We start from the raw sequence: 18,782 nt of genomic DNA, 5'->3' as shown, positions 1-18,782 counted from the left end.
AAGAAAAACTTATATAGTGTACAAAATACTAATAAACTTTTCTGAATTTGGAGTGAAAAGAAATTACAGATAAAATATAAGATAAATGTAACTCGTAAATAATTGGAGATAAGAAAGATAGTTTAAATTTAATTTAATTTTACAAAATTAAATTGTAAGATAAAATTTACATCCATTTAAATATTTTAAACTGATCTTATTTTCAGATAACTTTAAACTTATAAGAGACCGAATATTGGAGTCTATTAACCGCATAATTCATAATTTGTGAGGGTTGGTTTTATTTTTTTATTTTTTAATTATGTAGCATATTTTTTGATTTATTATTTTACTGATACAATATTTATGGAAGTGTGAATTTATATTTATTAACTGTTATATTTACAATAAATCTTTTATTTTATAATATATTTAAATTTTGAGATTAGAAAAATAACAATAAACTTTGTTAGTTTTTTTTAAAATTTAGCTTAAATAAATGTGAATCGATGTACAATTTTGTGGGATGATTAACACATATTAGAATATATTGAGATCGCCGGACTTTACTTGTCGTAGGTAATACTATATCACATCATTCTTTGCATCTTCTCTCTCCTTTTATGTAAGGGTCTTATAAGACCTATATATTATTTATACTTAAACTTCATAAAATATTATTATTATGAAATATTTTTCTCCAACAAAAATTGTCTTTAATGTAAAAATAATATTTTTTATTCATATGACATGAGGTCTTAAACTTCAATAGAAGTGTTTTATAAAACTCGGGTCCTAAACTTAGGATCTAGATATAACTCCTTCAAAGGAGATGTTTCTAACAACAAATTATATGCAGATTAGTCTGTCCCAGATCATTTTTTACAAATCAAATACCTAATAGATCAAAAGGGAACTAATTAACCTATATTACCTTAATTATAAAAAAATTAATGGATAAGTTTATTCAAAAAGAAGATACAAATAAAAAGAAGCGAAAATATGTATATTTTAAATATTTTTAACATTTTATTTTGCAGAGTTATAGTAGAATAAATTGTTGCTTCATAATAAAACTTTAACTTGAAATTCTATGTAAAATTTATTTAATTCTTTTAATCATTTCATGAGTTTAATAGTTAGGTTGGTAGTGAGTGGTATCTTTGTCTTTATACGTGCTTAAATTATTTATGAACTATTAACTTCTAGTGTATTAAGTGTTTAAGGTGGTTAGATTTAAATAAGAGATATTAAAATATCATTTAATATAGCTTTCAACTATGTTCTAAGGAAGAAAGGCAAGTAATGATCACACATCTCTAATAAATTGAATGTTCCATAATAGGTCTTACTTTTCTACTCTTTACCTGAGAGTTGATGACTATTTATAATTATTACCTTGACATTAAAAAAGAGTTCGATCTAATGCTTTATTTTTGTCTTAATTGATCCCAATTTGACATTAAAAATATATTGATATTTCCTTAATAATCAAATACATTTATCTGTAAATACTGCATATTTTATTTCATTCATAAATATATTTTCTTCCATGTGAGTTCTATAATCTTAATTAAACTACTATTTTTATCGTTCATATATTTTGATTTGATATATCACATCAATTCGTTATGTATGGATGATGTGATTTCATTGATATAGAACCACTCTTTTTTTTTTTGCTCTGACAGATGATTAGAACTTCATCTGGATTCAAATCCTACTAATAGGTCTACTAGAGATAAGAAAATCTTGCTTTTTCCAAAAAAAAACAATAAAGAAAGAAATAATAAATTTGTTTAAGATGATTATTAATTCATCCTGATGGAAAAAACTAAGATTCGTTATTCAAAGTTTGATATTTGAAAATTTAATTTTCAATTCGTACAGAAGTCATATAAAAGTGTATATGAAAAAAGTGTCCCTGAAATTTATTTATTTTATATCTGTTATAAAATAAAGGTAATAAGAGAGACAAAGGAGAGGAAGAATAGAGAATGAGAGAGTAGGGAGCAACTTCTGTTTTTATGTGTGTCTCATTACTGATAGGACGAGTCTTATTTATAGGTACAATATGGTAACCCAGAAAGGATATAAAATCAAATAGTAAATACAAAATATTACATCATAAAGAGTAATGAATAATATGATTATCAATCATATGAGTAATTGTATAAATCAATGGACGACCATTAATTCATAACACTCCCCCTTGGGTGTCCATTGATAAAAGAATGTGCCTCGTTAAAACCTTACTAGGAAAAACCCTTTGGGATAAAAACCTAGTGAAGGAAAAAGAGTACATCATTCTATATAATATTGTTCTTTGCATCTTCTAATTTCTCCCCCTCATGTAAACTTACATCATTAAGATGGCGGAGTCCAATCCTATGAACCAATTGCTCAAAAGTTCTCCTTGGCAAAGACTTTGTAAATAAATCTGCTAGATTTTCACATGAGCGAATCTTTTGGATCTCTACATCACCATTTCTTTGAAGATCATGAGTGAAAAAGAATTTTGGAAGAATATGTTTTGTTCTGTCTCCTTTAATATATCCTTCTTTCAATTGAGCAATGCATGCACTATTGTCTTCATATATCGTTGTTGGTTTCATTTTTCCCAAGGATAAACCACAAGTTTGTCGCACATGTTGAATTATAGATCTTAACCAAACACATTCACGACTTGCCTCATGTAATGCTAAAATTTCTGCATGATTTGACGATGTTGCTGTTATTGTTTGTTTCACAGATCGCCATGAAATCGCTGTGCCACCACATGTGAACAAATATCCTGTTTGTGATCGACCATTATGAGGATCTGATAAATAACCTGCATCTGCATAACCCATTAGATCTAATTTTGAATCATTTGGGTAAAACAAGCCCATATTCATAGTGCCTTTAAGGTAACGGAGTATTTGTTTTACTCCATTCCAATGTCTTCTTGTAGGTGAAGAACTATATCTTGCTAACAAATTTACAGCAAATGCTATATCGGGTCGAGTATAATTAGCAAGATACATTAGTGCTCCTATAGCACTAAGATATGGTACTTCAGGACCAAGTAGTTCTTCATCTTTTTCTTGAGGTCTAAAAGGGTCTTTATCAACATCTAATGACCTCACCACCATTGGAGTGCATAGTGAATGTGATTTGTCCATATAGAACTTTTTAAGCACTTTCGTTATATAAGCTTCTTGATGTACAAGAACACCTTTGTTTAAATACTCAATTTGTAATCCCAAACAAAACTTTGTCCTTCCAAGATCCTTCATCTCAAATTCTTTCTTTAAACAATCAATTGCCTTTGTGAGCTCATTAGGAGTTCCAACTATGTTTATGTCATCTACATAAACAGCAATTATGGTAAATTCATTCTCGGATCTTTTCATATAAATACAAGGACAAATAGGGTCATTTTTATACCCTTCCTTTAATAAGTACTCACTTAGACGGTTATACCACATACGTCCTGATTGTTTCAATCCATAAAGGGACTTATTCAATTTTATTGAATAATCCTTTTTAGAATTTGCTTTGTTGGGCACATTAAATCCTTCAGGGAGTTTCATATAAATATCATTTTCCAAAGAGCCATACAAATAGGCTGTAACAACATCCATGAGGTGCAAATTCAAACCTTCTTGTGCAACAAGGCTAATTAAATATCTAAATGTTGTTGCATCCAATACTGGAGAATATGTCTCCTCAAAATCAATACCAGGTCTTTGTGAAAAACCTTGAGCAACTAACCGTGCTTTGTATCTAACAATTTCACCATTCTCATTTCGTTTTTGTACAAAAACCCATCTGTACCCAATAGGTTTTACACCCTCAGGTGTGCGAACTACAGGTCCAAAAACCTTTCGTTTAGCAAGCGAATCTAATTCTGCTTGGATTGCATCTTTCCATTTTGGCCAATCATTTCTTTGCCGACAATCTTCAATTGTCATTGGTTCTTGATCATCATTGTCACTTATGACATCCTTTGCTACATTATATGCAAAAACCTCGTCAATATTGACTTTATTTCGATTCCATATTTTATGATTCATGACATAATTTATTGAGATCTCATCATTTTCAACAATTTCAGGTACCTGAGGTTCTTCTGGAACCGAATCATTGATTATGTCAAAAGAATCTTTTGGGACTTTTACCCCCTCGATTAGGCCATCTTGCCTTTTTTCCCTTTTTCTCACACGAGGATTTTTATCTTTGGAACCCAAAGGCCTACCACGCTTTAGGCGTGTTTGAGATTCATTTGCTATATTAGATTGTCCAACAGGAATATCAATTCTGATTGGAGTATTAGCAGCGGGTATATGCGACTTAGTTACCCTTTTTGTGTCAGTAAAAGCATCTGGTAATTGGTTGGCCAATTTTTGTAAATGAATTATCCGTTGAACTTCTAGTTCACACTCTTTTGTACGAGGATCAAGATGAGATAATGATAATTCATTCCAACCAATATCTTTTTCCAGTTTCTTTCTTTCTCCCCCTAACGTTGGAAAAATTGATTCATCAAAATGACTATCAGCAAATCGAGCTGTAAATAAGTCACCTGTTGATGGTTCAAGATATTTTATTATCGATGGAGAATCAACATATATTCCCAAACGTCTTTGAGGACCCATCATAGTCCTTTTTGGTGGGGAAATTGGGACATATACAGCACACCCAAAAATTCTTAAATGAGAAATATTTGGTTGTTGACCAAAAACCAACTGTAAAGGAGAGTATTTGTGATAACTTGTTGGTCTGATGCGAATCAATACTGCAGCATGCAGAATTGCATATCCCCAAGTAGTCATTGGAAGATTAGCTTTCATAAGTAAAGGTCGTGCAATCAATTTTAGACGTTTTATCAATGATTCTGCAAGTCCATTTTGAGTATGAACATGTGCTACTGGATGTTCAACTTCAATTCCAATTGACATACAATACTCATTAAAAGCATGAGATGTAAATTCACCAGCATTATCAAGACGAATTTTCTTAATTGGATAATCTGGGAAGTGGGCTCTTAACTTGATCAATTGTGCTAATAACTTAGCAAATGCTTGATTTCGAGTTGATAGTAAACAAATATGTGACCATCTAGTGGACGCATCAATTAATACCATGAAATATCTAAATGATCCACATGGTGGGTGTATTGGACCACAAATATCACCTTGTATTCGTTCTAAAAATGAGATTGACTCATTTCTAATTTTTTCTGGTGATGGTCTTATTATCAATTTTCCCTGCGAACATGCAGTACATGAGAAATCATTGGACTGAAGAAGCTTTTGACTTTTAAGTGGATGTCCACATGAGTTTTCAGCTATTTTTCGCATCATGATATATCCAGGATGACCCAACCGATCATGCCAAACAAGAAATTCATTCTTATTTGTAAGCTTCTGGCTTACAATAACATGCGTCTCAATCGCATTAATATATGTGTAGTACAAGCCATAAGAGAAGGCTGATAATTTCTCCAATACACATTTTTTTATTTGACTCAATTTGAGTGATATAAAGATATTCAACATCTCCTTCATTATTTGTCTCAATATGATATCCATTTAGACGAATATCCTTGAAACTTAATAAGTTTCTATTGGACTTAGGAGAATAAAATGCATTTTTAATATGCAATCTTGTACCTCTTGGCAGAAGTACTGTAGCTCTTCCAGAGCCTTCAATTATATTTGTAGTACCAGAAATAGTACTAACATTGACTTCTCGCATTACCAAAGTAGAGAAAAATTTATTACTCTTGAGAATTGTATGAGTTGTTGCACTATCAGCAAGGCACAGATCCTCATCATTGGTGTTAATGCCAATATTCATTCTTCATATAAACATAAATATCAATATTAGAGATTACTTTGTAAGAGGAGAGAAAGAAAAAAAAAATAAAATAGAGGATTTTATTCATAAAAACATAAAAACTTGTACATATAAAAGCAACATGAATTAAATATAAAACATTGTCTTAAAAATTAATCATAAAATAAAACTATTTTCTAACACTCCCATCACCAATAAGGTGATCAATGCTTCCATCGGGTTTAGAAAAGAAATCACCAATATCAAGATGAGTAGTATCCATATGACCATAATCAGAATCACCATCTTCATAAGCAAAGTGTGTTTCTACATTCTTCTTTTTAAGTGATTCTTGGTAGAGTTCAACAAGATGCTTTGGTGTATAACAGGCACGGGTCCAATGACCTTTACTACCACAACGGTAACATATATTTTCAGCCTTTTTGCCATTATTTTCACCCCTTTCTTTTTCCTTTTTCGCATTCTTGTTCCACTTCTGTTGATGAAGTTTCTCTTTGAAAATTTCCTTTATAACCATGTCCACGACCATGATTAATAGCACGACCACAACCACGACCATGGCTACGACCACGGCCAAAATTACGACCACGATTATTATTATGGTCTTGACCTCGTCCATGATTATATGGATCAGATGTTGCTGCATTCACTTCTGGGAATGGAGCAGAACCAGTTGGTCGGGCCTCATGATTTTTCATCAAGAGCTCATTATTTTGTTCAGCCACAAGAAGGCATGAAATCAATTCATAATATTGATTGTTCCATTCACTTCTGGGAATGGAGCAGATTAGGCGGATCTCATGATTTTTCATCAAAAGCTTTATTGCTTTGTCCAGCCAGCCATGCATAGGCATGAAATAAATTCACAATATTTGTGAAGTCTCTTTTCACAATATTTTTGTTATGAGCAAATTAGTTGCTTTATTTCTTTATTTAATGGTATCCCAATATCCATTGCATCTAAATATATTTCAACATTTAAAATCCAATATAAGGAATTCTTCCTTACAATATCAAGGGTCACAAATCCAAATTTTGCAACGTTTCGCGTGTTTAAAACTAACACATAAAATAATAATATTAATAATAATCATCATCATCAAAATAATAATATTAATAATAATCATCGTCATAATAAAAATATTATGACAGAGAATTTTGCAACGTTTCGCGTGTTTAAAACTAGCACATAAAATATTAATATAATCAAATTTCATGTATGAAATTATTAAAATCAAATAATAATAATAATAATAATATGACAGAGAAAAATAAATCAAACAATTATCATTACACAAAAAAAAAAAAATGAGATAAAGTTTGTGAATGAGAAAAAGATTAGAAAGAACCTCGGTTAAGGAATATAGAGCGTTGTTCTTAGGGAGAAAAAAAAAAATATGCCTTCACGCTCAGTTGGATAACCTTCGTGCTGATAACGTGTTATAAAATAAAGGTAATAAGAGAGACAAAGGAGAGGAAGAATAGAGAATGAGAGAGTAGGGAGCAACTTCTGTTTTTATGTGTGTCTCATTACTGATAGGACGAGTCTTATTTATAGGTACAATATGGTAACCCAGAAAGGATATAAAATCAAATAGTAAATACAAAATATTACATCATAAAGAGTAATGAATAATATGATTATCAATCATATGAGTAATTGTATAAATCAATGGACGACCATTAATTCATAACAATATCATTATCAAATACCGAAATGTTTTTACCCCTAACTTCTAATGATCATATACGTTGAAAACACTATAGGGTTTATTAAAAATAAGGCTGACATTTTGTTATATATAAAATCTTGAACCGACCATAAAGTGAATAAATGGATTCGGTTTACTTAATTAATGTCAATTAAATTAAAATTGAACATTCTCGCGATTTTGAAGATTCAGTAAAGACTCGTTCAATTAACCCAACATGAAAAATAGTAAGATAATATAATATAATAAAATAAAGAATTCTTGTGTGAAAAAGAAAATGCAAAATTCGTTCAATGTCGTCAATTATCTGTGCTTAAGGTTTTTTTTTTTTGACAATGTGGTTAAGCAGTAACATATTTTAGAAGTAATGAGTTTTGGATTTAGTCTGTTCAATATTTTGTGAACATTAACCATTATCAACTTAACTGTTATGCTTGAGACTTTATATATTAATCAATCTGCAAAAAAAAAAAAATCTACGGTTTAAAATCAAGTAATATAACCCAATTAATTAATAAAATTTATAGAATATAATTAACACTCTGTTATAAATCATATCAATTGTAGGATTTTAATTAACTTGAATTTTACAAGGAATGTTTATCAATATAGTATTACACTATTTATGAAATTTACATGTTATGTATAGTTTATTTTACGGAAATGGATATTAAATTATGTGCTCCATAAGCATATATTGCTAACGTAAAAAAAAATTACAAGTTAACCAATAAAAAAAATCTTTTATGTTAGTGTTAATATATAGTTATTTATAGATGTCACTAAATATATTATAATTATTTATTAAATAAAAATTTCAAAAAAATCACTAAATATTTGAGCCCCTTTTTTTTTATAATTTGTTTACGATGAAAACTGACATTAAGATTTTTCTTAGCATATATAATACTTTGTTTGTACTATTATATATCCGACAAATGTTTAAATTGATAACAAATCAACTAATAATAAAGCTATTAGAAACTAATCAACAAAGTAAATTTCTAAATATTATTTTGTAATTTTTTATGACGTAATTTACCTCATCCTTTTCATTTTATTTTTTGGTTTAATTAGTCGGATGGTATCACTCTTGTTTAGATGTGTCAGTTTTGTACCCGTTTTTAAATTGTGTTAATCTAACCCCAATTTTTTAAAAAAGTGTCTTGATGAGGTCCCTTTCAGACAAAAGTTACTAAAGCCGTTAACTTAATTCATGACTTTTACCACTAAATTTTAATATAAATATCAATACTTAATTTTATAATTTTATAAGTCAATTTAAATCTCAATATCGTTAATGGTGTTACAAATCTTTTTGCTAAAATAGACCTAATTGAAGCATTTTTTTTCGAAAGTTAAGTCTGAATTGACACCTTTCTAAAAACGGACGAGTACCAAACTGATATTTCTAACCGAAAGTGAATACCACCTAAATAATTAAACCGTTTTTTTTTCTTCCGTACAAAACGTATTGTGAAAATATTTAATGGTGCCCTAACAAAGGAACAACCCACATGTATATCTTTCTTAATTTGTTGATCTGCCACATAATCCGTTATATTTCTATTATTTAGATGTAGGAGAAAATTTGACGCCGCTTTTTCTATAGTTCCTTCCATCACTCACTCTTTTTATCATTCCATATAAATTCGCTAAATTCATGATTTGTTAACTTTGATTGATCGAGACAACAGAACTGTGTTCAACCTTATGCTGTTAATCTTCATATCTTGGTGCCAACATGTCAAAAATCACTACCGGAGAAATCTATGGCACCCAATAAACTTTCCAGAATAAAGTCACAAAAAAACTCACACAACCATGATTAGTATATATAATTCTTATTGCATGTTTTATACATGTCTTCATATCACCATTTATTGCATACTTCTTATTGCACATTTCGAACCACACAAACAATATTTCAGAAAGTTGTTGATGTGTCAAATTTAAGGATACTTTCTGAACATTGCTTTAGTCTATATATATCTTAAAATAATTATGCCAAATTAATATGTCTCGCATCACAAACTACCCTACTTAATCCTATACCTATGTAGCTAGCAATCAACTTGGTCACTGATTTTTTGATAAAAATATCTTCATATTTTTCGTACACCAGTTTTGTTCATCTCTCTTCAATCTGGTATAATTTCACGTTTATATAAGTTTCTTCTTGGATCTTATTCACAAAACTGCTTACTCTAATTTTAACCATTTAAATCCAAAACAAGTTTTCAACCTTTTTCTTTCCGAAAATGTTTGTTTTCAATCTCATAATTACAAATTTAAAGCAAGATTAAAGTTATAAAGTAAATAGTGCCAGCATTGGGATTCAAATTTAAATCACACAACATGCAAAAGAAGAATCAAGCTTTTATTCTATAATGACATTTTTCTTTATCAGCAAAGTGTATTATATAACGATAAAATAAAGCTACTATTAATATTTATATAGTACTACTGAAGCTGTGGAATCAAGTAGCCAAATCTTAAAATCAACCTGGTTAGTATATATCCTGATAAAAAAAACGTCGTGAGATGTCTGCATATATAGTAATTAAATATGTTGATATAATTGCAAGAATTAGAGAATATGTTGAAGGTTTATCAAAACAATTTTAAACATTTAATTTTCTTCCGATTCCATGAGAAATTTTTTTATTTTATTATTTTTAAAATACATTTACGGATAAATTGGTCTAAACAAAATAAATAGTGAAGTTTATAAGTGGAAAGCAATCCACGTATGTAGCAGAAGTAGAAGCAGTATGTGTTCGGAATACTTTAATTGTGAATCAAAGTTTCACATTTGATAGGATAGACAAAGTTAAATATTATATAAAAATAAAGATCCATAACACTATTTCTTTAAGATTTTGAGATTAAAGTGATATCAAAGGTCTTATATGTGTAAGACTAATGTCATATAATTCATATATAACTATCTCGTATGAGAAAAAAATCTATATACACCCAACAGTATGCTGGAAACTATTGTATGCTTTTAGAAGTATTGCGTCTGTATGGTCCCAGAAAATTTTCCATTTAGAAAAAATTGAAAGTTTCGTTTAAGATGTAATGATGAAGAAATGCAACATAAAAGAAGTGGAAAATCCTTAATAAAAACGAAATCAAAAAAACCTTAAAATTGTAACCAATAATTATGCCCTAGTATCTACAGAAAGACACATGAAGTCAAAAGATACGCACGCGGTAAGAAAACATGTGCTGAAGATGTGCAAGCATCAAAAGCGACCTCCAGAAATAAATAATCATACATATTTTTTGCTTTGTTATTTGTTTTGTTACTTTCATAGGAATAACACTCTAAATCACTCAAACATGATTCCCGTGTCATGAATTTGGTTCTTATAACAGTGGCACTTTCTGATGTGCACATTACACACCAAATCTCTCATATGTTCATATCTATGAGAGAAAATAAATAAATGTAAATATAATTAACGTCATACAAAAAAGAAAGATTAAAGAAATATCGGGGCATGCAAAACATTACAGTATTCACGTATCATGATATTTTAATATTTGTACTATTTAAAGAATAGTGTTATAATCAGCGTATACATTCATTAACAATTTCATTAAGAAACTAAAGGTTATATGTGACATTAATTAATTTTTAATTTTGTATTATTGACATGTAATTATGTGATGACTATTTGTGTAAGAATAGAAATGTTATTCTAAATAGATAAATGTTATTTAAACGTTTCAATTATTTGATTTTGTTTTCTGGTAGTTTAATTTGAAATTCGTAATATAGGTGTGACAAAGTCTGATTGTGAAATTTAAAATTTTAAAAAAAATTGTAAGAGTATGGTAATGAAATTTGAATTTGAAATTCAAATTAAAAAAAAATGTGACAGAAAAGTGTTTTTAATAAAACATTTTAGTACCTTTAAAACTTTCACATATTCTAACGTATGAAATAATCGTATTTAAGATGAGAATAAAATTTGAAAGATGAACTTCAACAAATTTAATAATTCTTAAAAATTAATAATTTATTATAACGCATAAGATGGCAATGGGGCGGGGCGGGTACGGGTATCATGATCCCATCCCCATCCCCATAATAAAAATTCATCCCCATCCCCATCCCCAAACCCAACGGGTATACAACTTTTGACCCATCCCCATCCCCACCGGGTAACGGGTATTTTCTTATACCCATACCCATACCCATTTTTTTATTGTTCCATATATCAATTAAATATTTTTTATAAAAAAAATTAAAAATCACACCAACGGAATCATGATACTATCAAAATATTCAATATTAAAATAACATACTCTTTTTTATTTTCATGATGTCAAATATTAAGAAAAATATTATAATAGTATAAATCTCAAATTAAAGTATCAAATAACAACTAAATAAAATTCAAATAATTATATAAAAGCTAAAAAATTACACATTACTAAAATTTTATAATAACCAAAATATTTATTAATTTTACAAATGATCAGTGGTTTCATTTGCATTTGATCCACCTACACATAGAAAAAAAATGAAAAATTAGATATGATATAATAATTGAAATTGAAAATTTTAATTACTAGAATATAATGTACCTTCTTCATCAGATTCATTTTCATTCATGAGAAAATCTTTTCCTTTCCTGGAAATTACTGGAAAATTTATAAATTAAAAAAGGTGTACCTCAAAATTATATTTTGCAATGTCCAATTGTCATCAATATAGTGAGCTGTGATAGACATATACCCTTTCTTTTGATTGCTTGCAGTCCACATATCTGATGTAATTGCTATTCTTCCTTTATTTGTATCTATCAACTTCATAACAACTTGTTTTTCATGTTCATAGATGCCGAGTATCTCTTTCTTTATCGTATTTCGTGAAGGAAGTTGAAATAATGGTTGAATTGTTGTCACGAATCTAATAAAACCAATATGGTCCACTATTGACAATGGATATTCATGCAATATAATCATTGTTGCAAGTTCCCTCTTGGCATTTTCTTCATTATAAGCTCCACAAGCCAATTCCTTTTTGCCACTTGAAATCTTAGAAAAAAGTGTTTTTTGTCCCCCTTTTCCTTTTGCTAAAGTCTTCTTTTGAATACATATGTTTGTATGATGGTGCAAGTGCTTTGTTCCATTCTTTGTTTCTCCACCAAGCAGTTTCTTGCAATAGTTACATTTAGCTTTGTATTTTCCATCAACTTTTATCTTTTCAAAGTGTTCCCACACAACACTTTTCAATTTCCCTTTCTCAGGCTCTACTTGTGTTGTTGAATGTATTTCATCATGAACTTCTGAAGGTGTTTGCGTAGATGGATTCAATGGAGATTGACTGTCATTATTGGAACTTTGAAAGGGAGTTGGTTGTTGTGAACACTGTGGTGGACTTGGTACCTGCAAATCTTGATCTCCTGTGCTCATTTTCTCTAGAAACTAACATACGTAACAAAAAAAAATCAAACAAAGTAAAAAGGTTAATTTCTTTTTTAACAAAATATAAAAGGAAAACCATAATCAAGTTTAAAAATATTTCAAATATTTTTTATACTATTAAAAATTTATATTATACCACTTAAACGAAATAGCACAAATAACAAAATTAAATTAATAATAATTCAAATTTAAACATAGATTCTTCATCTTTTGATCTTGAATTAAATTAAGGATTTATGCAATTGAGCACTTAAAATTGAGAATTAAACATTATCATGAAACAAAAAATAAATAATAAATAAAATTATCATAAAGGAGTAAAGATAATTAAATGTGTGACCCAAATTTGAGAATATCCATTTGAACATAACATAACGGAAAAAAAAATGTATAATTAAGATTATGATAAAAGGAAAAATACCTTGAAGATCTGCTTAAACCTTAAAGAACAAGCCAAACAATTAAAAGAGAGTAAAAAAGTGTATAACCAAAGTAACAAAAAGAAGAGCTACAAAATAAGAGTCAAACATTTTCATTAAAATAAATAAATAAATAAAGATAATCAAATGTGTAACCTAAAAATTATTTTATAGAATGAAATTGAGGAACACCTATTTGAACATAACCATGTACAGAGAGTAAAAATTATGTAATAAGAAGAAGAAAAATTACCTTCAAAATTAAATCTTGAAAAACAAACCAGACAATTGAGAGAGTAAACAAAGTGTATAACAAAAAACAAAGAAAATGAGAAATATGTTATATATATATATATATATATATATATATATATATATATATATATATATATATTATATTATATTATATTATATTTTATATTACTATGTATATATATATTATATGTGTGGATATCTTATGTTTATATATATATATATATATATATATATATATATATATAATTATTTATATATATTATATTATATTATATATTATATTATTATTACTATGTATATATATTATATGTGTGGATATCTTATGTTTATATATATATATATATATATATATATATATATATATATATTTTATAGATATATATTTATTTTAAGTATATATTATATTATATTATATAATAATATAAATATAATAATATATATTATATTATTATGTATATATATTATATGTATATGCGTAGATATTTTATGCTTATTTATATATATATATATATATATATATATATATATATATATATTTCTTTTAAATTTTTATAAATTTGTCATGTTATAAATTTGTTTATAAAAGATCTCACTAGTTAAATGATTAATTTGTTTTATATGTATATATTATATATATTATATTATATTATTATGTATATATATTATATTATATTATATTATATTATATTACATGTATATGTGTAAATATATATATATATATATATATATATATATATATAAGTATATTTTATTTATATGTATATATATATTATATTATATTATATTATATTATATTATATTTTATGTGTAAATATATTATTTATTTATATATATTTTTTAGATTATTTAATAAATTATAAATAGTTTAGTAATTTAAGCGGGGACGGGTATTTGGGCGGGTATATATATATCCCCATCCCCATCCCCATCCCCAGTTGAAAATTTCGGGTATTACCCATACCCATACCCATACCCAGTCAAAGCGGGGATTCCCCGTCAAAACGGGGACGGGTTCGGGTGATACCCACGGGCACGGGTTTATTTGCCATCTCTAAATAACATACCACTTCTTGATTTACTTAATTTAATAATTCTTAAAATTTAATAGTTTACTATGACGCGTAATAACATACCACTTCTTGATTTATTTTTAATTATAATGAAAATAAAATTCAATTGTATTAAAAATATCACCACGCTCTACCGGTCAAAATTTTAATTTGTATATATTTTAAGATTTAATTGTATTTGAATTATTCTAAACACACACCTTATTTATGTACACGTATTTCTTTTAAATATTTATAATATTATATTAGTCATGATAATAATAAAAATTTCAAATTTATGTTTAAAAATATTTGAAAAGAATGTTATTTAATATTTACCGACGAATACATAGGTGCGACACTACAAGTGTGTTCGCATTTCTTAATTTTTATAAAAAATTGAGTCAAGATTAATAAAAATAATTAATTAATTTTTTAAAATAATTTTTAAATATAAAATTAGAAAAAGAAAATATATACATAATTTTTTTTAAAATAACGGTTAAAGATAGAAGAGATTTTTAAAATAACGGTTAAGAAAAGATTTTTAAAATAATAATTAAAGTAAATTATTTATAAAATAATTAATTTTTAAAATAATAATTAAGGATAAAAATGGAAAAATGAAATGTGAACATAAATAATAATTAAGGGTATTCTCTTTATATATTTAAGATTTTTGTTTTGGAATGAAGAAAAAAGTTATTGATCCTTCTTCACACCTAACCCGTTAACCACTTCTCCAGTCAAAGTTATTTTCTTGTGTACGAATAAACTTTTATATATATATAACTTATATAAAGAAATGTTTTTAAAAATCAGACCAAGTGGCTCTCTGCCCTAGTTATGCATGGCATAGGGAAAAACTAAGTCAAAAGGTAAGCACGCGGTGAGAAAACATGAATTCAAAAGTTTCACTCGGCAGGGAAGAAAATTGCCAAATATAAAAAAAAATAAAAAATAGTTGGATAAGAGTGCAAAATATGAATTTAATCATTACCATTTAATAACCTGTTTTTCTTCTGATGTAAACACTTCATACATTTTCTCTTTGGACAAAACTTTTAATAAAGGATACAATTTATTTTGAAATGAAAACTTGATGATTAAGTGTGTGTGTGTGTATGTTTGATTTTCAATTTAAGAGTTCAAACTTAAGTTTTATTTTGTATTAAAAATCACAAATAATGTATGCTAAATTCTTATTATATTTTATTGAATTTCAAATTTGGATTGCTTTTAAAGGAAAATTTTTAATTTCATTGGATCAAATTTAATTTTTTTAATTGTAATTATCGTAATTGAAGCAAAAAGTAGTTATTAAAATAATTATTTTAATTTATGTTGGGATAGAGATGACATGAAAGAGAATATTTCTGGTAAGAATTGACTTTTGAATTGTAGGAGTGTGACATTCATATATCCGACCATGCGACTCTTCCAATAAGTGAAGATTATTAGGTAAATAGTGTGTCAAAACAGAGTTTGAGTTCCCATGTATATATTTGTGCCATTATCATATGATTTGAAGTGATCAATGATACAACACATACATTTCTTATTATATGTATACAAACTGCGTTTTCTTTTTTCATACTTCTCTTCACCGACCTTCTCACTGAGTGCCACTTAATGATGTCATTGACTTTGTAAAAATGACGCTTTCTTAATATTTATAAATATCCTTTTTACAAATTCAAATTATTTATTGAATTCAAATGTTGTGAAAATATATTTATAATTTTATAATCAAATTGTATTTGTATAAAATATATATTTTTCAAAACCTGTTGGTTAATTTCTGAAAACCTGTTTAATGAAAATGAATTCTTTGTATGACAACAATAAGAAAGTATGAAAGAAAATGTTCTAAAACTTCCCAACGAGAAGCTACTAATATAATCTTTAATTACAAAGTCAATAAATAGTGGAAGGTTAATAAAGTCATTAATGTAACATCTCAATATTAACTGTTTAAAATTAATAAAACAGATAATTTAGTGTACAATATATATTAATATAGTGTTATAAAATATAGGATTATAAAAATATATCATTTATACACTTAAACTAAATTAATAAGTTCTATACATAAACTAACCACTGTTACAACTCTCACTGAAATTTTCTCCTCAATCTAAAGATGGTTCCTTATCCTCTACCACATTTGCTTTTACTAAATAGGTAATCATCACAAATCATGTCATATACTAACAAACATGTTATAAAACATAATTCTGATCTATAATCAAACAAGCAATTAACACTAAACTCGATTATCTGGGTACATGCATTAAGCATCAGACTCATGATGATATGCACATGTGGTGGTTTCCAAACCTTGCAAAGTTTGACCTCAAGGGATTATTACCCAACCACTCACAAGATAAGCCTCATTCGCACTTAGGACCTGATCAAGTCTAGTAATTATGACCTCCTCCATCTCTTCACGACATAACTCTACTCTATTTAAGTGTGAACAGTTATTAGAGAAATGATATCACCATAAGTAATCTTTATGCTAGTGCATACACTAAAACCTCCACATAGAATTTCTCCTTGAAATTCTTATAATCACGTCACATTCTATGCTCACAGACAGTGCAATTCAATAATCACTACAAATCAAGTATAGAAAAACGTACAAAAATTCTAGATTCAATTAACTGATATTTGTTCAGAAATTGATCCACTCATCAAAAAAACTCATCCTCTTGTTGGACGAAAAGACATTTTTCAACCAGCGACTAGGTGGTTCGCCCAACGAGTGATTAACTGGAGTCTAGGAAGATAATCAATTTAAAGTGCCTTATAGACCAACATGTGGAATTCAACAATTAAAAATAATATAATCATCACAATTCTCAATCTAATTTAGCCCATGTCATAAACAATCAAATCATACAAATTCATCAACACCTAACATTTCACACAATAAAAAACACAAGTATGCATCAAAATATTAATACCTTCCCTCACATGGAATAAAAACTTTATGACTCAATAGTTGCTTCTAATAGCTCTAGTTATCAAATGTTGGTTAATGTACTCAAAAAAACTCGGATCAAGGATCTAACCAAACCTACAGATTCACTTGGAACAATTTTAAATCACATGCATTAACTAGAGAACCTCATACAACTCAAAATGTCAATCTGACTCGATATAAAATAATAAATTAAATCTATTTTGAATTATTATTGATTAGATGTGGAGAGCTTTTAGAGATTTTTTTTTTTATGATTTCTAATTTCATATATAAAAGGATGGAGTCAATATTTAAAAAAAACGGAAATTTGATTTAAAATGAAGTTCTAGAAACATAATTTTTATAAAATAAATTTTGATTAATAGAATTTCTAATTCTATTTTTGATTTTTAAATAATTAAATAATATAGTATTATATTCAAAAACCACTGTTGCTTTTAATTATTTTTTAAATCTTACAATATTTAAAGTCATGAGACACACAATACCTTATATATTAGTGATTTTATTTAAAGATCTTGTACGATAAAATAATTAAAGTAAAATTACTTAAGAGAAAAACGTTAATAATTACAAAAAGTATTTATTATATCTTTATTTTGTAAATTTATATTTTTTTCATTTTAAAAAATTGTAGTTTTAAATAAATTAATTTTATTTAAATTTATATATATGAGTTAAATATGTTTTAGATCTCTTAACTTTTAACGAAAATTACAATTAGTCCCTCATCGAAATTTTGAATCAATCCCCCAATTTTATAAATGTGTGAATGTTATTATGAAACATATTTGAAATACAAGATAAATTTAACAAAATTTGATTTAAATGACTAAATTCACCCATTTTCAGAGTTGAGAAATTAAATTGGACAAAAATTTTGAAAATGGACTTATCCAATTTTGACTTAGAGTTAATGAAAAAAAAAAACATATTTACCTCTTATATTTATTTTATAAATTAATTGAATTTATTTTTTTAAACTAAATTTACATATACGATGAAATTTAATTTAGATTAAATGTTAAGATTAAGTTTTATTTAAATATATATTTTTTAAAAACATGAAAATATAAAGCATTTACAAATA

The sequence above is a fragment of the Vigna unguiculata genome, chromosome 9 (genome assembly GCF_004118075.2).
Source record: "Vigna unguiculata cultivar IT97K-499-35 chromosome 9, ASM411807v1, whole genome shotgun sequence".
Classification (NCBI taxonomy): Eukaryota; Viridiplantae; Streptophyta; class Magnoliopsida; order Fabales; family Fabaceae; genus Vigna; species Vigna unguiculata.
Note: the sequence above shows the minus strand (reverse complement) of the source record.